This window comes from Anoplolepis gracilipes, chromosome 11 (assembly GCF_047496725.1).
Source record: "Anoplolepis gracilipes chromosome 11, ASM4749672v1, whole genome shotgun sequence".
Lineage (NCBI taxonomy): Eukaryota > Metazoa > Arthropoda > Insecta > Hymenoptera > Formicidae > Anoplolepis > Anoplolepis gracilipes.
The window spans coordinates 11,971,072-11,996,510 of record NC_132980.1 but is presented as its reverse complement, the minus strand read 5'-3'; the positions used below and the strand labels follow the sequence as shown (position 1 = coordinate 11,996,510).

The 25,439-nt window shown below is 31.4% G+C and overlaps 2 protein-coding genes across 4 annotated transcripts in view; one reads left to right on the top strand and one right to left on the bottom strand.

Annotated features, from left to right (window-relative positions):
- The window catches only part of Vari (MAGUK p55 subfamily member vari), a 68,150-nt gene that overhangs the window by 2,551 nt on the left and 40,160 nt on the right, over positions 1 to 25,439 (top strand). The gene's annotated exons all lie outside the window — the stretch shown is intronic.
- Positions 1 to 25,439, bottom strand: part of LOC140670873 (A-type potassium channel modulatory protein DPP6) — a 62,664-nt gene that overhangs the window by 35,152 nt on the left and 2,073 nt on the right. The window contains exon 1 of one of the 3 annotated variants that reach the window (XM_072901679.1): positions 2,701 to 3,800. The exons of the other annotated variants lie outside the window; for them this stretch is intronic. The gene's annotated coding sequence lies outside the window, so the exon portion shown is untranslated. Of the gene's footprint in view, positions 1 to 2,700; positions 3,801 to 25,439 lie in introns of those variants that run through there. 3 annotated transcript variants of the gene reach the window in all.

The window sequence follows — 25,439 nt, the reverse complement described above, 5'->3', positions numbered from 1 at the left end:
AAAACTTATAAGGTTTATTATGAAAGCTATCAAAAATGTTGCGTTAAAATGTTACAACTTTTACAAAGCTTACAAAGCTTTTGTTTTTATATTCCAAAAACTTTTTTCTTTGTGTAATAAGGAAACATTTCAAATTTCTTGTGCGTTGTAATCGAGCGAGCGGCTAAAATCTTCTGTACACTGAAGATCTCATTATTATATGGCCGCTATTATCGTCTCAAACTATTGTGATAAATTTATAATTAATATTAGAGTGACAATCTACAAATTATTTATTGTTGCTACACTATTATCGCGCCGTTATCGTACTATAATCACACAAGACAGACTTGAATTGTCAAGATTAATTATTACAATACCCATTTACGTGTGCGTGCGTGCGTGTGTGTGTGTGTGTGTGTGTGTGTGTGTGTGTGTGTGTGTGTGTGTGTGTGTGTGTGTGTGTGTGTGTGTGTGTGTGTATGTACGAGTTGCTATCCAAATTATTCGAGGTAATTACCAGAAATTTATCTCTCCGCCGCCGCCGTCCTCTATTTACCTCACGTCGCAAAAATTTACGCAACTCTCGGTGAAATTTGCGTATGAACAAGACTATGTAGCTTTTTGGTAATTTGAAATTTTTATCAAATGTTCTTCTTTTTCCTTTGTGACGCATTGACGCATTTGCCTTTAACCTTTTATTCTCGATGCCAATAATAACAGTATTATCTTCATGAATATTGAGAAAAAGAGAGAGAGAGAGAGAGAGAGAGAGAGAGAGAGAGAGAGAGAGAATGGCAAGAAAAAATAGAATAGCCAGCTTTGTACATTTCAAAAAGAGAAGGCACGCCACACGTTAAATCACGCTAGTATTCTATATAAATTTACAGATCTGCTTGAAAACTTGAGATATATGGCTCCGGCATTTCTCGCGTGACGTAGCTATTCCGTTAGTGAAATCTGTATAGATCGGGTATTCCCCTGGTGATTGGTAGGACCGATACGAATACGTCGCGCGACGTAATAAAGTGCCATATCGGCGACGGAAGACATTGGTGTGCGGTTGCGGGGTAGCGAGCGAAGGATAATATCTGCGTTCGGAGTTTGAGCGCGGTCAGGCGCGTGATTAATTGCCCGAGTGTTTCGAAACGCTAACTAAAGGGCCAGTTTCGCGGGTCTAGCACGTCGATCGGCTCGCGAAATTAATAACGAGCAATGTAGATGAAAGGTAGGCTTAAGGAGTTTCCTTCCGATACCACACCCTCTGCCTCCGTCACTCGTTCACCCCGCCGACTGCAACCCCAATCCCCGAAGGCTCGTCATCCGTCACGAGACTATGTGTCAGCAATTTCTGCGGGGAATTATAATCTGATGCCTCGTTTCTCGTCACGAGAACGCGAGCAAAGCGACTTTTTTTTTTTTTTTTTTTTTTTTCATCAATTATTCACTACACGTGATTACGCTAATAGTTAGTTAAAAAAATGTCATGTTTCTTAAAATTCTCTCAATTGTAATGAGATATTTAAAATTTATCAATCTCAATATTATAATATTTATGTTATATGAAATATTATGTCAAAAACCAGCAGATGTATTTTACATGTGAAATTTTAATATGTGCGGAAGGCCACAGACTTTAAATTTTTTTTAAGCGACTATTCATTACTTTTTAAAAACAGAACAGACTTGTCAAAAGATTTTGTAATGTGTTTTTTATAGCTCGCGCGATGTTTACCTCTTTGATCAAGAGATGAACCATTTTATACTAATCATCTTTTTACGACGAATTGTGTGCGATTTTTGTCACTACAAGCTTATTTCTTGAAACAAGAACATGGTAAAAAACTATTGTTGAAAAGGAACAATAAAAAGTAAAATTCAATACATATAATAGTGAATACAAAATTATGAAATACTTGTACAATTACAATAGTTAAATCACAGTAGGGTCGGCTCAACATTACACAACATTGTAAAACATGTATAAGATTTGAAATATTCAAAAAAGAGTTGAAAGATAATTGGCAGGCAAGAACTGCCAAAAACATTCTATATACTTATAATAAAACGAGTCAAGAGTTTATCCTAACGATTCAGTTAAATCTGACGACTCACTCACGATCGATGCATATTTATTATTCATTAAAACGTGGCTCGAATGATGTTTATCTTTGCGAAAAGCGATTAAGCAGATCTCACAGTTAGATATTAATAACACAGATCGCATTCGTCGTCACGTGCTCTTGGGCTCTTCTAATAATATCTCATCTATTCTTACCAAAATGCATTGCAGCAGGTTTACGAGCTTTCGCGACACGAAATATGCATTTTATCAAACTATTAATTTAACTATCAAAATTAATTGCAAAATTATTATTACTTGAGCTACAGAAGTAGTAATATAACAGAAATAATAATATAAATTAATGTGTATGTGCGTGTGTATGATAATGATGTAGGTATCTAAATAAAAATAAAATTTCTCTAATATTAATTTTAAACAAATTGAAATGCATGCACTGTACCTTGACTTGTGTGTGTGTGTGTGTGTGTGCGTGTGTGTGTGTGTATGTGTGTGAAATAAAATATTATCAAAGTTTATATATATATATATATATATATATTAAATTATAAATATAAATTGATTGGAAACAATTCAATTGTTAGATCAACATTAAAATGTTTTAAATTTCTTGTCAGGCTGCAAACTCGTTTACATACTTTTACCACATCTATCACGGCTCTCAGATGCTATTTAAACTTTAAGTGACTTTGTGTTGAAGAGCTTTAAGCACGCTAATTGAAAACAACGAGTCACCAAAGCACAGCTACAGGCGAGTTAACTATGGTCGAGACGATTCGCGCGTGGCCCATTTAGGCAGATCGGAATAGCATGAGAATGGGGATGGGGATGGGGATGGGGATGGGGATTGGGGATGGAAATTTTGAGAGAATCTCTTCTAATCCGCGGTGCGTGCTGTGTGTGAAACGCGAAAAAATTACTCGTGACATTTAAAAATATTGCACCGGTGTCACAAGCAACACAAACAATTTTGTTTGGAGGGAAAATTCGTTTCAGTCAAATTATTATTTTAGCGGACGCGTACATTTCAAGACTGCAAATCATTGTTTTCTCCTTCATTATTAAACACTGACACACACGTCTGTTCATCAGCTGTTTCGACGAAAGCTTAATAGTTGGATCGTTTGCTCGTAAAACTATATTGGGCCGCATAAGAATACGCGTGCGTGAAAAATCTCAACATCGTCGTTGGCAGTGGCTATATCTTTAAATATCAACGATATTTAAAGAAAAATATTGTGACGAAGGAATGCAAATACTCTCAACGAAACAGAAAAAAACACACAAAATCCTCTCTTTCCAACGCAGCGAATTATGAAATATCATCATATCAGCAGATTCAGATTCTATGAATCGCAAACTTGACGGTTGGTGCAAGTCAGGCTGCGCGGTGCGCAGATCGCCAAGCATTGACCTACTGCAGTTGCAACTGCATTGAAATTCCTCATAGACGAGCACTCTCGGATCGACCCGAATAACATCGTCTTGGCTTTTTGCGAAACTTGACCGGTCGAAAGGATTCTCAGTTCCAAGAAATTCATTGCTGTTACACGTTTCTCGCTCATATTACCTGTTTCATCAACTTAAAGTCACCCGGAAGTGGCTTTCACGTGCGCTGTATGCAGAACGACTCTATAGAGAAATTTTTCGCGAGATTATTCATCACGCATACATAAAAAAATTATTTAAAAAATTCCACACAAGTTTTAATTTAACATATGTTCGTGTAATTGAAATTATGACGAAATTGTAAAACTTATTTGAGTGCTCCATTATTTTTAATTACATTAATTAAATTAATTCTTAATATTTAATTTAGTATTTGCATAATTGCTTTATTTATATCGCCACATTTATTACTTTCCTACTAGAAAGTAATAAATACATCAATTTATTACGTCAAATTTTATTTTAAAAAATAATTACATTAATTTCTTTCTTTTTAATCGTATTAAAAAATAATTCCATTACATTAATATTGAAAAGCGATTTCTAAATGATTTTTCTTCTATATATTTTTGTGTTGATTCAAATTTGTTGTTTAGAAATCATAATGTACAACATCGAATTTCCTACTAATTACTTTTTTGCAGACATTTTCGAAAACAAAACTTACGTTTAGAATCGGAACGCTATACAATTTTTACAATGTAATTAGAAGAGCTTTGGTCTCATTCGTGTGTTTGTTCTTTTTGAATACAGCTCTAAGAGTGGTTTCGAGTTCAGGGCTGAATAAAAATATTCTGTCTAATTTTCTCTCTTCTTGCGTCACTCTATTGTTTATTTGTTTTTTTTACATCTATTCTCTCTCTCTTTTTTTTTTTTTTTCTCCGTTCTTTCTCAATTTCTCATCTTAACCGCAAAATTGTAGAAAAATAGAAACTTGAAACACGTAAAACTAAAAAAAAAAAGAAAAGAAAAAGTAAACTAATCTAGTAAGTAAAAAAATGGTAAACATTTGGAGACCAAAAGGAAGAGGTCTCTCTCGATTTCTCTTTCTTTTTCATAAATTAGAACTGATCTGCTTTTTACGTTTTATTCCACTCAATATTACATATCGTTATTAAAAAATCATCATTTCAAAGCAAGTATATTTATCGTGGTGATATATTCTTTGAATAGGCAAAATGCATTTCGCATCTCACGATTTTGTTGTAAAGTAAATAAATTATAATGTAACAAACATTGTCCCGATATGTTTGTTTTATTTTATTAGCTTTAATCATTACTGCACGTTATAAAATGTACAATTATTTGTATGTATCTAAATAATAACACTAACAAGTGATAACACTGCTAGTCATTTGAACGCTGAGTGTAAATCAAATTTCCTGATTGCTTATTGGATAACGAAAGACAATCGTTAACTTTTTATCCTGATAACACGACTAATTAGCTAATTTGATACGGAGCTATAATGACATTAATGTTTATATTCTTAATAAGAGATAACTATTTATGTAGAATATATAAAATATAAACATACATACATATATTAATGCCTTTTATTCGCACAAAAGATAATAGATGCTTTGCGTTCTCATCATTAATCGCCTTGGAATTAGAAATCGAAACAGCTATAAAGCGCGCAAAGAATTATCTAACTATTACATGTTTTTATCGATAATAATTATTTTTACGAAATTGATGAAATTCATTATTAATCACGTTTGGTTTGTTGCAGCAAACTTACTTAGTCTTAAAAAAAAAAAAAAAAAATTATATTTCGATATTTAAAATAGTAATATTTTTTTTGTCGAATTTTAATAAATTTAATCAAACACACAACAATAAATATATGTATATTTAAAGTGATAAAAAACAATTTTTTGTTTGTACGAGAGAGTACTATTGAAGAAGGCACAATTTCTCCAGAATGTATGTATCTCGTGATATAATTGATTGCGAAAAACTTAATTATAAAAATCCACAAAGTCTAACAAGTGTCTAACAAGTCATCGAAATGTATACAATATCACGCGGATACATGCAATGTATCATACATATATTGAGACAAAAAGTCCTCGCATTGCAATATCCTTCGATGTAACATTCATGATGTAGGCCAAAGTGCCAAACCAACATATACTTTCAAGTTAATTTCAAGACATCTCGAGGATCGGCTTCATCCTTGCCACATGACGTCAGTTCTAATTCTTGCCTTCGTGCAGTGTCATTTTGAAATCGGATTTGGCTTCCTTATCCTCTTTGTATTCTAAGGAAGATACATCTATCCTTCGATCGAGATGTGCGTGTCTCCCGAGAAGGTCAATGTAAAAAGATAGCCACGCATCTTCTTTTTCTTTCTCCTTTTCCATGTGACATTTAATTATTTACTTGATTATATATAATATTCTACTTAATTTTCAATTTTCTCACTAAACTATTTTATTTTTTATCTTCAAGAAAGAAAATGCGCACGCGCGCGCTACATCTTTCATCATTTAATCGATTGATGCTGCCAATGCTTATGAAAGATTTGTTCTTCAACAATTTCTCTCTCAAGATTGTTCTCCTTTACGGCTTAGATAATATAATTTTGATAACTAAATAATCTTTGTGATGATTTGCTGAATGAAAAATACATCATTATTTAATCCTATGTTTGTCAGCTGATTGCCTTTCTTTTTTTACGTCAAGTACATACACATACTACATACATGATACATGGTACATGGTACGTGGTACGTGGGCTACACGCACATAAACAGACAACGAAAAGATCGAAAAAGATAGTGGTGATATCAAAACGGCAATCTCAACATGCAGATGATGATGCAGATACGAAGGTAGAACGAGAAGCTAGGCCAATCGTGGCAGAGATCTCTCTTTCTCTTTCTCTTGTCTTTTTTATTCATTCCTTCTTCCTGCTCTTCTTCATTCTTCTGCGAAGAATATTCAATCGCTCATCCTCTCAACCAAGCGTGAATCCGAAATTCAAGCGAGCTCCTTCACCAAGTTTCACCCATTTCGCTGAACTAAAAGCCATCCCTTTCTCTCGTTCTTTTTCAGACTTGGTTTCAAATGCCGAATATTCTCGTTCTTGACTTCAGGGAACCAACACACACACCTCGCTGATATTGCTAACTGCATTTTTTACGGTCTTTGTTCAGATCGCTAACGACTCCACTTGGGCTCAAAATCTAATATGCAAATCTTATACAATTAAAATTTCATAGTCTAATGGATAAAGAATAAACGCGCTTCGTCATATTTATAGCGACCGAAAATTGAAGAACGTAGTTTCATTAAACCTGAAAATTGAAGCAAGCGTACATTCACTCTATTAAATTTCTCAGAAATTTATCAATTTAAATTGCACAATTTGTAACGACGGAATTTAATTGACAATTTTCATAATCTTGAAAGAGATAACTTGCAATCTTTCTTTTGATTTAAGCCTCTCTCTCTCTCTCTCTCTCTCTTTTTTTTAATAATTATTTTTCCTGCATATTTTGCAAATTTCGCGGTAAATTTTTTGCATCTAATTACTCGATAACCGAACAATCACCAAATTTAAAACAGTTATAGCACAGCTAAAACATGTGAGCAAATATATATGTAATCGCTCCGATTATACGCCTGACCGCATAGAATATGCCTCGTTACCCTCTAATTATATTATAATATATATATATATATATATATATATATATATATATATATTTATTTATTTAATATTTAATCGAATATGTATGAAAAAAAATGTTCAACAATAAGAACTGTACTCTCGCGTGCTATATGTATAACGTGACTGTACACTAGTTGGCTTTATTGTCATGGGCAAAATGCTAATTATACAATTGCCTTGTGCACATCAGTGTTGTTAATTGAAAATGTCATTTTAACCGAGTTTGACAAATTGCGATTATCGCCGCCACGCGATTTCAATTTTTTTGACGATTCTTTAAAACGTAAACTTTTTTATTTTTGAAAAAATTTTATCTCGAGTCAATTACTCGTAGCGCATGTTTTAGTTCTCACATAATTTACCTATTTAAATGCTAATGAAGTGCGTTTATTCTCTTTATTCATCTTATTTCATATACATATATCATATACGTATATATATGTATATATATTTCTGTCTAAAACATATCTTCTAAATTTATGTTATTTGCTATAATATAAGGCGCAAACGATTTTGATTTTTCTCTTCTATTTTAGCTGAGATCGCGTAATTTTAAAGTAGTTATAATCAGAAATCTCTTTGAATGGAGCTATGCAATCAGCTTTCTCTCCAGATACTCGCCAGTCTTGTTAAACTTTTTTTCAGCAATTACGGATTTTCGTGGCTTGATGAAAAAGCGAAATCAGCACAATCGACCAAAGCTAATTATCAGTATTTATATATATTTTGTCGTTTCGGACGGCATTTCTCTAATTCGTTTATTAAATATTCTAATAATTGTTATTTATAAAACACTCTCAAGAAATTAAAATTTTTTTATTATTATTGATTGCAGAATATAATATTGAATATGAAATATTGTATATTCTTTGCAATTTTTAATGGTAACGAAATGAAAATTTTATGCAAGTAGAAAACGCCTATCTTATAAAAGTTATTCAAGTTTTTACTTCATTGTATTTACAAATCTAACATTTGAGAAACTTGAAGAGCTTTCTGTTTTTCCTTGGTATGAAAGAAATTAAAACGTTAGAAAACGTATTTAATAATAAGAAATTTATTTTAGAGAATGCTGTATTAAAAAAATCTTCAAAATATATATTCTCTTTAGTTGGAATTTTGAACAAAAATACCTGGAAGATCAGGAAATTTTCAGGAAATTTTCAGGAAATTTTCAGGAAATTTTTTTACAAGATTGAGAGAGATCTGAGAAGATTTGAGTAAACATCTTGAAAGCGAAATTAAATTTGTTCTTTTTATTTCATGATATAACATCGTGTCGCGTAACGCGACTTGCAGTTAACTTCCTAATAATAAATACCTGCGTTTATTTTTTTCTTAATTACAAGCTTATAATTATCACATATATTTTTTCCTTGATAATAAGAACGAGAAGAGAATGAAAAAAAAGCAGAGCATGCAAAATTGCAACAGCTATTACCACATATTTTTCAATCTAAAAATATTATATTTGAAGTAAAATATATAATTGAAGTAAAATATATTTATTATTATATATATGTATAATAAATCAAAATATCTGTTGATAATTGTTAGTATTGAGTAGAAAGATTCATTTCCATGGCTGACATCCATGTTTTATTATTATTAACAAAATTCCAAAAAGTAAGATACATTTGACATAATAATTTACTCAAGATTTACTCGACGTTCTTCGACGTGTAATCAGCTTATGGAGTCTCTTCTCTCTTCAAACGCACGTAACGAAAATTGTCGCAATCGCGCAAAATTCCTCTAGATTTAATTGAAATTCGTTGATGATAAACGTGACTAATCGAATCGGAGAGTGCATAGAGTCGAGACTAAACAGAATTTCTCGTCAGTTGACATTGCCTGTCTTGACTCGCGCGCACGTTGGCGCGCATTAACAGAGTGGGCGGAAGAGTAGATCGTTGTGTGGAAATGCGGCAAGGTTTCTGCATTAACGTATAGATACGGATTCGCATACCTTTCGAGAATGGAAGTGTAAGTGTAACTGAATAATGTGCATTTGCATCTGCTGGTGCGAACTCGACGCAAGGACCTCTCAGACGCAGACGACTGCCGCTCGCTGCACCGCGTCCGATTCTTGCCTCCGAATTCTATTATTATTTAATCATTCACAAGCGTGATACATATAAAATTCCATGGCGATGTTGCTTCTCTGCGGATTGTAATTTTGCCTTTTAAACATACTTTTGACAGACTACACGCGAGAATCTCTTAAGGACAAAAACTTTATTTAAATTTATCTTTGACGTCTATTTTCATTTGAATCAATGACGTTGTTCACGGTACAAGTGGAAAAAAACGTTCCAATGCTTACGAGATTAGCTACGAGATTCGAATTAAAACCGTAACGACTCGCTTGAAGCGAGAAATTAATGAATTCCTGTGAATGAATAAAAGCCCGAGTAGATTGATTTAGGCATTATTGGCTAGTGCTACACGTGACGGTTTTCGTTTCGTATCCATATCGTTTTTCTATATCTATATACACCGGGGACAGTCTTTTCACGATCGAAAATTTCAATTCATCGAATTTGACTAGACCTGAACCGCCCAAAAGGATCGATCGAGATTCGTGCTCGCGAACCGAAAGCTCGCGCGAAATCCAGCGAGACAGCCGCATCTATTGTCTCTCACAAATGTGATAATACCGCATTTAACGACTTACTATTGCTATTGGTACTTACACGGATATTGCTTACACTTTGTTTACCCGCGATTATCATTTGGTATAACATGTTATTTTCATCATGTAAGAGAATCTAAAACACAATGTGTCGAACACGTGCTATACATGATGGTTTTTATAATAAATAGGAAATTATATAGGTTTGCCTTATAGGCTGTAATTTTTTCAATAATCGCGCTACATAATGCGCTTTTTTAGTCATTCTCAAAAATAATCGATATTTACAGTAGTTTACGTGCATACATTTCGTATTCGAAATAATTATTTATATTGCGAGATTGAATCTTACATCATCCTTTTACTTTTGACACTAAAAACTTCGTCACAACGTCGAATAAATTACGGTTAAGCTATCGTAATCGACGTTAGACATATTATAAAGATATAAAGATGTAATTGTAATTTTTATTTTCGTTTTCACTATTTTTTTTATAATGATTATGGTCATCTTTTCCTTAAAAGTTGGGTAAAATTGGCCAATGCTTATGTCGTACTATTTTGATAATATAAAATTTTTGAAATATGAAATAATTTCCTTTTAATTTCGATAATATTACGTAATTTAAGCTTCAGTGAAGATAATATGCCAAACGCTATTAAGTATGTTTTTTGCATTTTAAAAAACTATGGCCATCTTACCCGAGTTTACCCTATAACACAGGATAAATTGTTTTAACTTGATCACATAGCTATTTGCAAAACTAATGACTGTTACATATTAATTAATATTACACATAAATCGTTGGCATATGCATTTTAAGTCTACCATAGATGAAAAAGATGTGTATATTACGAGTGTTTCTGTATAATATATATAAGCGATATAAAGTGCGCGCATTGTTACATAGTTTTATTTTTATAATTATATGACATAACGTAGACATTAGAGTAAAGATGTATCAAGTTTACGACGCCATGTGGCATCATTTCTATAAAAAGACTTAAGGCAAACTTTAACGAAATCCATAGTTAAAGATTAACGTAAGTACGCGGCGACCGAAAACTTGGCTTTACATTTACGTCATTGTTTATGCAAATGCTCGCTAAAACGCAGAGAATGCAAAACTTGGTAAAACAAGTCGCAGTAAAGCTACTTTGCGCATTTTACGAATGGAGAAATTCGATAGTTATATAATTAAGAAATATATAGACAGCAGCAATGATTTAATGAGATAGCGATACGACGTAACATATTGTTTCCCTTTAATACATTCCCTCTTTAACTGTTTCTTTATTTATACACATGTATATTTAAAATTATAAATTGTTACATTGCCTGAAATGCAGCAAATTCTCGCCATCTTCATAATAATACATAGAATAGAAGAAACATTTTCGTATTAAAATCAAATTAATATAATCTAATACATAAGTATATGTATATGAATAATGATGGAAAAAGATAGAAAGAATGGGGGGGGGGGGGGGAGGGGAAGAGAGGATGAACATTGAAACGTTGAATAAAAGAGTAATTGACAAATGATGAAAAAGGATAAATAGTTTTGTAATTTTAATATCGCATTTCCGTATGTCTTTCTTCCGTGTGTCAGATAAAAGATACTCTTGTATCGCAACTTGGATAAAAATATAATTATTGAAAATAAGATTTTCCGTGTTGCTTCACGCTGCTTTGAACTTTTTATCAAGCCGCTATTGATGAGGCGAAGAACGAGAGGAGCCGACAAAATAAACCCATGATAGTTGGACGGCCAAATAGAGTAACTTAATTGTTTCTAACGTGCTGGTAATGGCTTAGCCGACGGCGTATTTTGCTAACTAAAGTTTCTCAGGCGTAGCTCAAGTCCGCTATAGAGTAAGGATGCTGATAGTTTATTCGCTGCGCGAGGTATCAAAAGCCTATTAGTTTTCTAAAAAAGGTAGCCGTTTATTTTAATATACTTATTACACTCGTATTAATTAAATATTTATTATATAACTAAATCAATTGCCAGATATTTCAGAATTTTTCAGAACAGTAGAAACTATCAATTCTATGATCTAAAAATCTAAACTCTCGCGTTAAAACAATATAATACATATTTCTATGACAAAACATTTTTTTTTAATTTTCTGTTACATAAATGTAAATGTAAAAAAAAAAATCAATGTTTGCAGGATAACAAGTATCTCAATCATCTTTTGCTTAGCACAAAGTTTGAAGATAGGACTGTAGTTGTTGTTTGCATTGGCATCCAAGCTGAGCGTTAAATAAAAAAAGAATAGAGAAGAGGACGGCTGCGTATATCGCAGGTCATATTATTCACATATATATTCAAATGACAAATGTGTGAATAAGGTTTAAAATTAATACTTGTATGTATTCGAAAAAATAGTCAAGCTGTTACTACAGCAATTAATTTAGTGTATATAACACGAGTATAATAAATAAATATATATATACATATATTGAATTTATGCTTTTTATATAATTATATAAAACGCATAAGTTCAATATATGTAGCTGTAAGAAATGAAAAGATATAATACCGTTAGATTTTTAACAATTTTCTCCGAGTAAATGAAAGCTATTTAAAGATGAAAGAATACTTTACGTAAGTTTAACGAGTTTGTTTTGTGTTGAGACGATATCGGTGAATGCCACAGGTGCTCGCACTTGCCACGCGTCGAGATATTACATCCAAAAATATCGAAAATTGCGAATATATTTTTACGTCAGAACAAACGCAGATTTACACATAGGAATAAATATTATCGTAACGAATAATCTCCCTTGCGGGAAATATTTAACGTTAATTCCCTTGAGCACCCATTCAATTGGATACTCGGGTTTTGAGTTTTGACGTGGCGTTTTATTGTATATAATGCTCAAATATAGTTTCTCGTTGAAAATGCAATCCTATTTTGCATAACAATGAGACTAACAATGAGAAGGTTATATTTAAAAACTCACATTATATATATATATATATATATATATATATATATATATATACATATAATGGTACAGTAAATAATGGTATAATAAAAGTACCATTATTACCGAATGTTGAAATTATTTATTTCGAAAAGACTAAATTTAACATTAATTTTAATTCATGTAATTGTCGCTTTAAAAATTTCTCTTTATTTCAGAGAACCAGCTGTTTTATGCATCGTAAAGATGTCTTGTGATATGTTTTGATCACGATTAATCTGAAAAATAATTTGTAAATTATATGATTGATAGAAAGAAAGAATTTCGGCGTATAGATATGTACATCGATTCCTTTTAAAGATTTTGTTAAAAGAGAAATCCGCACATACATACATACATACATATAATATAATTATTAAAAATCACGCGATAATATTTGGATATTTAATATTAAGCCAAACATCTTGCAACACTTTAGAAAATTACATTTTTATCTCGAGATATGTATATAAATATTAATTTATAGTAAATAGACATACAGCGGAATGTTGTTTTCCAGGCTACCAATTTTTGTCTGATGATTTTGACATTAAATAGCATAAAGAAATTAAAAAAAAAAAAAAATAACACGCCCTGATAATCGAATTTTGAAAAAGTGATGCAAATATATTAATGCCACTCTTTCGTATCGCGTTGTAAACTATACTCACTAAACTATATTCCTTCCTCCGACCACCAATGTGGTTACACAAACTTCTCTTCCGTAAAAGTTTTTCTGCTTTAGTATACATCAAGAGGCCCCGTGAAAGGGCTGAATAGTATAGAAGAGGCCTCTGTTTACGTGCCCTATTTCTGATGCTGAAAAGGTGTTTTTAACCATCGCGCTATTACTATCCCAACCAATCTCGTAAGAAGCCGAGCTGTATGCTAATATAGCTTCCGAAAACTGTCGAAGAATTTACTTTAGGATTCATTGTAATTTTGCATTGGGAATCGCATGAATATATTTTCTCTCCAATATCTTGGAAAATTAGCTCGATTGAACTTGTTTTCTTTTTTCGAAACAATTTGTTTTGCACGTTTTCGAAAAGATAATGCCCTTACGAGATTGCATTATAATATATAGCGAAATGGCCTTTATGACTTTATGTATTAAACTAGACCCTCTTGTCGTATTTCTCCAATGTTTGGTTAATTTGTTTATTTTAATTTGGTTATTTTAGAACAATTTTTTATCTACATCTTTTTTCTCTACCTTTTAACGTTTATAATTAACTGCTTAATTGTTTTTATTGTTTTTAACGACGTAGAATTTTAATTTAATCTCCCTCTCGCGAAAACATTCGTCTCGATTAATCGGGTTTATAATCTACCACAATATTGCAACGCGGCGAATGTCACGCATGCGATCGATACTGCTGCGTTCGTGCCAGCTGACTTTAACAACTAATTCCCGATGCTTATGTGTGTAAACACACGTACATACATATGCAGAAAGTATGTTACTTTTCATGTAGAAGGATTTAGGAAAAATTCCAAAAGTCAAATTCGAAATGAAATCGGCATCATTTGTTTAATGCGTTCCACATCCAGAATGACGCGACGGATAGAGGCGCCACGAAACTTTGAAATTAAGGGAAATATCAAATTAGCGATACATGTACAAGTTTCCAAGTCTCGTTTCTACCACGTCCTCCTCCTAACCATCGCCGTTTCTCTTACGCTCTTGTTATACTGCAACATCGTTCAAACGAACGGACTACTAATTATTCGGAAGCATTGTCGGAAGCAGTAGGTCTGTCGGTCTGTAGGTCTGCCCGCGAATATGCGGCAATACAACCAGCTAATTTGCGTCATGAATGTTAATCACTCGAGATTAATACGAAATAACGTGCCCGGGACTTCCTCCTTCGACCTTGTCTGTTGTTTGGGCAAACTTATGTGACGATAAACGTGGCCGACATTATTTTAACAGCACTAGCTGGGAAAACTAGCGGGAAAACGAACCTTATTATGCAATGAGATACTAACATGTGTGTGTCTTTTTCTCGATAAAACAAGTTATGCATACTGAAGAGAGAAGATTAATTGAAATAAATTTCGAGCGTCGTGTATACGGTAGAGAAAATTGAAATATTAAAATCACGTGACTATATATATATATATAATAATAATATTGTATATGTAAAGAAATATTATATATAACCGAGATCTCGGTTATATTTCAGCGCAATGCGCGTGGAACATATCTAAAGTAAAGATACGTGAAGATTTCAAGTTAAAATTTCTCTTTTCTACAAATATAAAGAAATTAAAATTTTACACATTTTATAAGTTTCATAGTTGTGATAATATATATTTATCTATATATTTTCTTTATTCCAATGCAAAATTATTGAAAGATTCTACCAATTTTTTTATTTCTTATTTTTAAAAATTTTTAGTTTATTATTGTGAGAAGAAAGAATTAAACTTTGGTATTTTATTTTCCAGATTATAAATAAAAAATAATTTAACGCTCAAAATTTAATTTTTTATTCCTTTTCTTAATAAATATTCAGTAAAAACTACAGGAAATTTATGAAAAAGAAAAAACATTTCTTAATATAAACTTTTTTTTTATCAAAATTATAAGAAATAAAAATCTATTTCTAATGTAGAAAAATAATCCAATTGTAAGTTTATATATACACAAATTTTTCATACAATGTATGCCGTATGAATTTTGTACATGTATTTAGATTAAAATATTATTATAAATATTTGAAATAGTTTTACGAGAGAATAAAATTTCGAATACTTTACTATATTATATGTTACGCAATAAGTTTTTAAACGGATCACTATCACAGAAATAAAGGAGCAATTAATTTCACGAATGAAGAAAAATAAAAAATTAAAGAAATTGTCTTTTTCTCCATCTTTCTTGTTCGTTCTTTGCTCCTTTATGCTACTTATATGCAAACACACGGTTACTTATAATAATCAGAAAATCAAAATATCAACTTTTATATCTCTACACTGTCGGCGTTAATCGTACAAGATACACATCTTTTATTCATTGCGCCCGAATTACAAATGTGATAATAATTATACGAAAAAGTTTATATCAAAGATAAATATTTATATACACGATTATATATAGATTACAATATTTAAAAATATAATTAGATGTGCACGACGGACTTTGATCCAATAGAACAATCGTACAAAATATCCCTATTTTTGCAACGTAAGTTTTGTAAAATAAGTGCTGAATTTACGTGGTTGACAATTTATTAAAATGCCAGATGCGATTAACAACTCGTTTATTAATTAAACATATTATCCCATTTGGAAAGTCGATCTGTTTTATTATTGATAGAAAAATATGAAAATGATATTAATTTTATTTAAATATTACGCAAATCAGATTAATGATCGAATTGTGACGTGATAGACTGCTAAAAATATATCGTTAATTATAAATTCCGCAAAAATACATTTATATATATATATATATATATATATATATATATATATATATATATATATATATATATATATATATATATATTGTACAAATACGTACGTATTATCAAATTAACTGTTGCCGCAATATTCTTACATATCCGTTTAAATCCACGGTTGATTTATTGCACAGACTATAGTTGTAAAAAATTGCTATGATCAATGTATCTATAAATGAATTAGACGTAATTCACTAATCATTTTTGAAACGGAAAATTTGAAAAGCGCGCAATAACGAATCTCAGGATTAAACGTTTAAAATAGCCAAAAGCTATGAAACATTAACCATGTTTATTTATTATTAATCAATTTGAAATTTACGGGCCATGTAGAATATTTCGCGTTTATTTTCTAGTGCGTCACATCAATATTCCGTGACAATTTAACTAACTGTCACACGGCGCTCGTTTTTGCGGCGGGCTTCTAGCGCGGTGCTGTTTACATACTACGGTCTTGTTGTCATTTGCCATCATTCGCACGACGATGCTCGAACGGGAAGGTAATGATACGAGGGATACGCTTCGTGTATGCCTATTGCATATGGCATACATTTTCCAAAATTCACAAGCTATTCCGCGCACTTATCATCTCGTAGCATGTTAAATTGTATTTCACGAATCAATATCACACTGTGTTTGTTTCATATTTTCATATACTCATTTTATATACATACATGTATAGCGCATTGTTGTTTACGCTGTTATACTTTGTGTTATTCTTGCGCAATCAGGTAGCGACCTAATCTTTTTGTACATGGTCAGACTCTTTTAGCGAAAGGAACGTTAAAAATAGTACGCACAATATTGCGACACACAATTTTATTTCCAGTGACAATCACAATTAACGATTAGTAGTCTACGGTAATTGATCGGTTCCCACAATATAAATGAGACTTGCACAAGAGTACGCCGACAGCGACAGTTTCAAATAACCAAGATGCATATCCTATCTATATGATATATCTATCGATTATGTATTAATAATATGTTTTTCTATCTGCACGAGTCTTCTATCAACTCTATCAATTATAAATTATCATCTCGGCTCGTCGATAATAGCCCATGTCATAACATAACTACTCTTGATATTCGTATTCTTCGAGTCATTAACAGAACATCGCGAATACAGTATAAATTGACCCCAAGTCGAGCGACGTTGCAACGCGTTTAATTACTAAGTCGTTTAATTACAGTCGTTATTAATCCCATAATTTCCTACCACGTATCACGTAAATTTGCTGTTAAAATACATCGTTGTAATTTGTCAGAGCGCGTAATTTGCGAGATTTACTTTATCGAAGCTTATATCGTGCAAACAGTGAGTAAATCTAATTATATTTTGTAATATCATCCGCAAATACTTATATCTTTAATGTTCTTTTTAACTTTATATTTATTTACTTACAAAACATAAAATACAGTAAAGTTGTCGTAAAATATGAGCGTACATTATTCGTGCGTTAACAGAATAGAACAGAAATTAGCACTGTCGAGATGGATGAGAAGTTGACCGCGTGATTTTCAAGCGCCGAGCAGATTGTAGTTTGATGCAAATGTCACTTTTATACGTTGTTGTACATACGTACAATTGCGAATTGATAAAGTCGCGTGCGGTTAGCATCGAAAGTGCCGTACAATCGTCAAAATTTCACTGATTGATGCGTGCAATGCGCAATCATGTTTTTGCAAATGTAAATACTATGAAAAAGCAACGAGTAAGTAAGTTAATGAACAAGAGAGATAACAGCCCGAAAGGGCATCGGGCAATCATGGGATAAATAACTTAGAATTTCTTTAATTTGTCATTTTTTTACTTTAATAAAATTAATTGTCCATTTATCTCCATCGCGTGTGTGGTCCATTTTAAATTATGTAACATGTATGCATAGAGTTTTAAGTTTTCTTCTCGATAATAAAACTTTCAAAATAATTATTATTTTTATATAAATTTATATCTTATATCAAATACATAGTATATTTCAATATTGCGTTGAAGATTTATAATTTATACTATTTATATAAAAGTTTTAAGGATTTTTATTTACATTTACTTATTCACATTTTTTTTTAAATTATATAAAAAAACTTTTTTTCATAAATTTTTTGCAGAGTTTTTTTCAGTAAAAGTCTATTATTATAAAAAAAAACTCTGAAATTAATTATGGAGTAAAAAATTTATTTTTATTTTTAACACTGCTTTATATACATATATATGTATTATAATTTGAATATATATATTTTGCAGATCGATGTAACGTACTACAACTCTGTTGTTACACATCGTACCCGAGAGTTAAAATTATTTTTTATTTTTTTATATATATATATATATATATATATATATATATATATATACATATAAATGTATATAATATAGTCTTGTATGTACACATATACATACGTACAAGATAAAAAATATAAAAAAGAAAAACTAGAGAAGATTAATCTTTTTCTGCAAATATGCAAAACTAGCAGTTTATAAAATGTTAAATTTGCAATGAGAACGGATGCCATAATAAAAAGGTATACTATATAATAATATTATTTGTTCTTGTGCGAATTGCTTGATTATTTATCTTAAATGAATATTCAAGCATTATCCAGAAAAAACGTTAAATGAAATAAGTAGACAACAATGCAAGCGCAAGTAGGGAAGTGTAATAGGATTTGTGATTGCCCTGGTCAATTTGCGGCTATGTACCACTGAGATAGGTAACGACCACACAGATTCGCTTGATACACAATGATAAAAGATTTCTCTTTCATTTTCTCCATTATATTATTATTACATACCAAAATTACATACCAAAATCTCGCCTAAGTTTTTAAACGACAATGCGTTTTTAATCGCATTCACACATGATTATTGCCAACGTCAAAATCTTATCATGTGAGTTTCAAATAATCAAGTATAGCGAAGAAATAGTATTATTTAATAATTTCTCAGGACGCTGTAAGCGCGATTATTTTGCTACGTGATTGTTTTTTTTCTCTGAGGAAAAAAAACACGGTTACAACTCACTTTGGGGTTCACGATTAGTAATCTAATTATTTGGATTGCTCATAATCCTAATTTTACGTAAATAATCTAACCCTTAACCCCGCGTAACTAGAAATTTCAATTACTTTGGGAGAAATTTTGACCGTTTTTTTTTTTTTTTTTTTTTTTTTGCAGTTAAGCAACTTGACATTTTGATTAGTGCCTTTAAGTAAAAATTATCTTTGCGTAACTGGATATTGACGGAACTAATTGAAAGAATTGACTAATATAACTTGAAAATATCTTTGAAATAAATAGAATGGCTAATTGCAAAATTTAGTTATAAGCCATGTGGCCCTCAAAGTGGGTTGTAACCGTGTTTTTTTTCGCAGAGTTGTCAGCGACGTAGAGGTCGTGAAATCGATAAAACTCATCAATGTAACATATATGTATAATGTTACATATGAGTGATTATTTAAAACTTCAAATTTGATCTTTGATGTAATTTCTTTATGAAACAAAAATATATATTATAATTATAAATTTGATATCGCGACGCGCGTGCCATCAATAACTTATCTACTGTGCATTGCTAAGAAAATTGCACTAAACATATTACTTTAATATATTAAAGTGTTTGATTGATTCGATGGTTTTGTTCAAAATAATAATATATGTATAAACGCATAAATGTATAAATAAAAAAATAGGCACACATGTAACGGCTAGCAAAAGCTATTGTCAGAGGTTATAAAAGGATATAAAATAGACATCTGAATCCTTTTCACGACTAGGATGAAACTGTCGGACCGATCGATCGGGACGGGCGGTTGCTTTCTAGATTGCCGCTATTCCGCAGAGAAAATGATTTCCGGCATTGGAGCGCATCGTAGCCTCACAAGAGTGTCAACAAGGATCAGTATCGGTGAGGAGCGATTTCGCTTTGAGGATAGACAGTGGTAAACTAGAATTTCTTGTCAAGCATACAATCGTGTGTCACACACGCACACGCACACGCACGCGCACGCACGCACGCACGATTGTATGTGCGTACAACCTAGTGCTTTATGTCATATACATAAATATGTGTGTGTGTGTGTGTGTATATCTATATATATATATATATATATATATTTTTCGACATTCTTCTGGATATATAACGAAACACGTATTGCTTTAGTTTCCCATAGCAATAGTTTAGGAAAAGATTGTGGTTCGCATGAATATATTTCTCGTTGTGCAATAAAGATGATAAATCGTCAAACAGTGAATGTAACAATTCACAATGTTTGTATGTGTAACACACTGAACTACGTGCAAGCGATAGGATATAAATTCCTTGTTCGGTCTCATATATATGTATAAACGATGAAAACCCGTTGTGTCGTCGGCAGAATTCATTTACCATCTGAGCATCCTGCATTCAACGAGAGAGAGAGTTTGCCGTAAACAAAACCTAACCACCTCCTCGCAACGTTGACAAGACGACACGCTTTGTTGGCCGTTGCTCTCTTTTTTTTTTTTTTTTTTTTTTTTTTTTTTATAAAATTCGGAAAACTGTTCGGAAGACTTAGATCGAGCCTCAGAGTTTTCGGCAATCTCGCAGAAATGCGCCAATTTGAATTTTCATTTATTTTCTTGGATTTCTCGCGAAAATTTTTAATCTATCTCATCAAATATATACATTTGTTTATTTTGCAGAAAATCATGCTAAAGAATATTCAACAAATGCAAATCGTAATTAATTCATATACTTAGCTATATAATTACTCTGATTAACATTACATTAAGTTGATAAACAATATAGTTGGTCCGTCTGTAATGAGTTGGGATAAATGCAGTGCGAATACGTGAGAAATTAAGTCCGTCTGCTTGTGAATAAATATATTTAAAATAATTCAATATTTTACACAGATCCATACATTTATATTCGATAATAACAAGATAAACATCATAACGATACAAAATAAAATCCAGCCATGAAGTATTTCCTTATTATAATGCGATAAATTTTAGAAAAATATTTTGCGAAATATATACTTGTCTATCTTCTAACTTACTTTCGGCAACTCATTGGATATCATCAAAAAAGCAACGCTAATAAAACGGCAGTAATTTATCATTTTCGTTTGGCGGCAGAAAGTGCGAATGCTCGTTTCTTGCGAGCGAAAGCTCAACTTTATTTTATTAAACTTAATATTCCACATATAACGTACTCGCGCACACATGGGCCTTTGATTTTTATTTACTTTAATTACACAAAAAGAAAGAATAATACTAGCGAGATATTATCAAACCATTTTTTTTTTTTTTTTTTTTTTTTTTCATTCACGTATCCACTCACGTGACGACCACGCAAGTTGACGCGATTTATTAGTCAATTGCGTTCAAGAAACATTTATTTGACCATTAGGGAGAAATGCGAGATAAAGCTCAATTATTTCGCAAAATTGCGTCCAATGTATTTCGCCGCTTACGACACAGAAATAATTACAATTTCCATTTTATTATACAAAATTCATTGCGCATACACGAACGAACAACAGCTGAAAGCTCAAGCTAATGAACAGAAGTTTTCACGTCATGTCGTTTTTGAGATGCATCGTTGCATAAAGATATTGCAACAAAATACCTATTGCATTTTACTGATACTGACGATCACAGCGCATTTCTGACAATTTTACATTTCAACAATAATGAATTAATCAAGATTAATTCCTTTTTAATACACACACCACGGATTCTCGTATTTAATTTAATACGTAAATGTATTTCGAGATTTATTGCGTCATGCGATATGCACGATTGGATTTTGAAAGTTGAATATATAATATAATTTATGAGAAGTAAGACCATTGCGTGATAAAATTATATTCGATCATATTCAATTAAGGAAAGCAAAAAAAATTGCTTCAAATATCTAGTTTTCAATTACGAAAAAATATAACTGATGATAATAATGTGCATCATTATGTCAATTATATTTGAACGAAAAGATTGCCAGTACATACCATATTATGTTCCTACAATTTGCAGTAAATCATTGATAATTAAACGACATTATACTCTCGCGTAGATTAATAGAACATGAATGATCGTTTTTGGTAATTTTCCAAAAGCAACGCTTTTATTCGGCCATCTGATTGGATATTTTCTCATCTCTTGACTCATTTCTTATCTCTATATCATCCCTCCTCGAAGATCCGGAAATATCCATTTCCCTAGTTATCAATAGCCCTATTGCTGAAATTTTGGTTCCGTCCGATATCGGACACCGAAACCACACTGATAATAATAATAATAATTAATAATTAATAATAAAATAAAAGCCCAGGTAAGAAACTATAATGCACTATTCCTACACTAAAATATTAAACAAAAAAAAATCATTAAACAAGAAATAATAAATTAAATTATTAAACACAAGGATAAAAATTAAAATATATACTGAGATTAAGTTAAAATAAATAAAAGAAAATAACATTTCTAAATTTTACTAACAGTAAATTTACAATTGCGATAAAATTCTTGATTATATACAGTTTATGATCAATCGTATGATTGAAAGTTTATCGATCCTTAATTTAAAAATGAAAGAGTCTAATCGAATAAATCATATATTTTTTTATCGAACTCGTTATCGCAATTTCGTGGTATTATAATATATTCTAGTTATTATTGTTTGTAATTGTTTCACTATACGTTATATATGCCTAATTTGTTAGATATTCCTGGATGAGGCGTTCCAATTAACTCTAATTTCACCGATTTCACCGTAAGAATTCCGTATTCCACGAAGAATTTAAAATTAGTAATAGAAAAACTCTCAGTCTGTTGGCTCGATATAGTGTAGTGGTAAGGTCAGAATTTATATCTCTTGGTGCATTCGCGTGCATCTATCCTCAAATTTTAATTTGACCCATTGGCCCACTTTGTGATAAAAAATAGCGGCTAATTCAGTTAAATCGCTAAATATCGAATATATTGACTCACGAAATTGAAATTAAAGATTTATCCTTCTTGATATTCGTGATATTTCTACTTATTGTTAGAATGAATACATAATGCTCCAAGTCGTCGCACGAAAACGCGCGCAAAATTAACGCAAAATTCAAGGCAAAATTACTAATACATATCGAGATATTTTTATAATGTCAGTGATTTTATAATATCAGTGATGCGATGTGGCCGTTCCAGCAATTCTCCTTTATTTAATTTGTTTAAGAAATCTGCATTTTTATGACATTATTATTCTAGGATAAAAACAATAGAAACAATTTGTTTTTACATTATTCTTTAGTAAAGTAAAGTTGAAAGTTGGGAAATTCTCTTGACGGGGGAAATTAATACATATGTAGACTGGAAATGACTGCTCGTACTTTAACGTTATAAACGGGCAAATTCGCGAAAACGATTTTGTTAAAGGAAATTAGCGTGCCGGCGAGAGAAATTATGGCTCGGTAGTGTCGGAATCTGACACGATTCCGATTCGATGTCCGATACGAAAGTAACTTTGTCAACCACACGCGGTTACTGAAGTTGAAAACTCGTGCCATTCGATTAGTAGCAGTGAATTTTCAACGTAAAGCACTGCTATAATTTAAAAAGAATCATTACACATGTCTATAACGTGATTATCAAACGTTATCGCGATGGCTTGATATAATCGTTAAAATGAACCGCAAGTTTGCGTTCATATTTTTATATAAAAATCAAAGCACGTGTAATTTAATTCACTTACACTGTAGAAGAAAAAATGAAATTATATACTAAAATACATATTTAAAAAACATCCAATCAAGAGAAAGAGAGAGAGAGAGAGAGAGAGAGAGAGAGAGAGAGAGAGAGAGAGAGAGAGAGAGAGAGAGAGGAGGGAGGGAGGGAGGGAAAGAGATAAGAGAAAATGTGAATATTAAATTGACGATATAAATATCTCTTGACAACAATCTTCGCAATTCCATTTTTTCTTAAGATGCAAACAGCCGATGAGGTTTTAGGAGCACTGTCGTTCTATTTCGTATTGCTTCAAATGGATATAAAAAGAATAAAATATGCTTATCAGTGCAATCTCCTGAGAGTCGCATGTTACGACGAAACTGCTTGGATCTTTTTTATCTTGAAACAATCTTAAATACGTTTTATTTTAATATGATAAATATGACACTTGTATATGTATAATATGACGCTCCTGAATTTAACAAGATTTATCAAAGTGCAAAATCTTACGAGAATTGAAAAATAAATTTTTTCTTTGTAAATAACTCCTTCAAAAATAGATTGCTGAAGATCTTTTTAAATAAAGTAAGCTAATTTAAAAAAAAAAAAAAAAGACACATTACAGCAGATAACAAAGAAAGAGGAATGATATATGAAAATCTATGTTAAAGATAAGAAAAATAAAATTAACTCTTTTTATTATATTCTAATTATTATAATTTTACATATAAAGAAAAAGAGAGAAAAAGATTTTTTTTCTCATCATATATTCCTTTTGATATATTTCTTTTTTTTTTTTTTTTTTTTTTTTTTTTTTTGTAATGGCAAGATAAATCTTACATAGAAGAATGTCGGAGGATTCAAACATATAAGAGGAAAGAAAAGTATACTTTACGAATATCTATTTTACTCCCTAAAATATGTTTCGTGTTTGGAAAAATTCTAATTTGCATGGTTAAATTTTTGACGTTTCCAAAGGCGTATGACTGCATAAATACACTCGTAATACACGTGCGTTTGTCCTATCGATAAAAATTCATCGAACGAGATGGTAAATATAATATATATACCAGTCAAAATTCCTAAAGCATACGATAATAACGGAACGGTTGACGTTCATTCCCGCGCACATTGTGTACGTTACATCGTGATTTATGCTTGGATTTTCAGTAATTAATACGGCGCTCGCACGGTTGCTGCAAAAGCACCGTGTCAAGATGCATAAGCTGCATGTCAACGCTGTAAAAAGTTTGAAAATACAGCATTTTTCAAAATTACACCATTCAAAATTAATGGGAAACTTTATTATTTTAAATCTTATTAAACGCAACAAAACCAAAAAGAAATATCAAAGATAAGTAGGCACAATCGATACTCTTTAGATTATCATTTTAACATGGAATATTTTAAACAATGGTCAAGTTGCTCTTTTGACAGATTTTAAAAGTACAATTTGTATGTGCTTCGG